The sequence below is a fragment of the Numida meleagris genome, chromosome 3, assembly GCF_002078875.1.
Source record: "Numida meleagris isolate 19003 breed g44 Domestic line chromosome 3, NumMel1.0, whole genome shotgun sequence".
In the NCBI taxonomy this organism is placed as follows: Eukaryota; Metazoa; Chordata; class Aves; order Galliformes; family Numididae; genus Numida; species Numida meleagris.
In genome coordinates this window covers 76956277-76956971 of record NC_034411.1, presented here as the reverse complement: position 1 = coordinate 76956971, position 695 = coordinate 76956277, and the positions used below count along the sequence as shown (strand labels likewise).

General features: G+C 75.3%; 1 protein-coding gene across 9 annotated transcripts in view; it reads right to left on the bottom strand.

Annotated features, from left to right (window-relative positions):
• Positions 1 to 276, bottom strand: part of SYNCRIP (synaptotagmin binding cytoplasmic RNA interacting protein) — a 37565-nt gene extending 37289 nt beyond the window's left edge. For 8 of the 9 annotated variants that reach the window (XR_002437495.1, XR_002437496.1, XR_002437497.1 and 5 more), the window contains exon 1: positions 71 to 206. The gene's annotated coding sequence lies outside the window, so the exon portion shown is untranslated. Of the gene's footprint in view, positions 1 to 70 lie in introns of all 9 variants that reach the window. The other variant, XM_021393013.1, reaches the window with a different exon arrangement.

Below are 695 nucleotides of genomic sequence, written 5' to 3'. Positions count from 1 at the left end.
CTCCGCCGCCTCAGCCGGGCCCGGCCCGCTCCCAGCCCCGCTCCGAGCCGAGCCCCCGCCCGGCGCTGACCTGCGGCTGCGGGGGTGAAACGCCGTGCGAAGGGGCTCGGGGCGCGGCTGGCGGCTCGGCGTGCTGAGGAGCTGCCCCCCTTCTCCGCTCCCTCGGTGTGTCCGGACAGTATGCTGGAGCTGGCGTAAAATGGCGGCCGCTCGAGCGCTCACGCCGCTGCTGGCACCAACCCCAGCCCCTTCCACTCGGCTCGGGGGGGGCGGGGGGGGTGTGGGGGGGGAAGCGAGGAGGAGGCGCCGCGCGCGCTGGCGCAGCCCCAAACCCGGGGTCTCCCAGGCAGCTCCGCAAGGGTTATCGCCTCGCCCCGCCCGCCGGGCTGCCCGCGCGCGCGCGCGCCCGCCCCGCCGTCCCCTCCCTCCCCCGCGCGCCCCGCGGAGCGCCGCCCCCTCCCGCCACGGCGGGCACACGCGGGGCTCGCGCACGCGTAGAGCGCGCGCTGCCGAGAGGGGAGGCGGCGGCGGGACACGCCGAGCTGGGGACGGAGGGGCGCGCCCGGCGTCTTCCACATCTCCCTCGCACCTGTGCGGGAACCACGCGGAAAGGAGGAGAAAAAAATAATAAAACAATAAAAATAGTGAAAAAGGCGGTGTGTGACGGAGCGCCGCGCCGGGCGGGACACGATTGG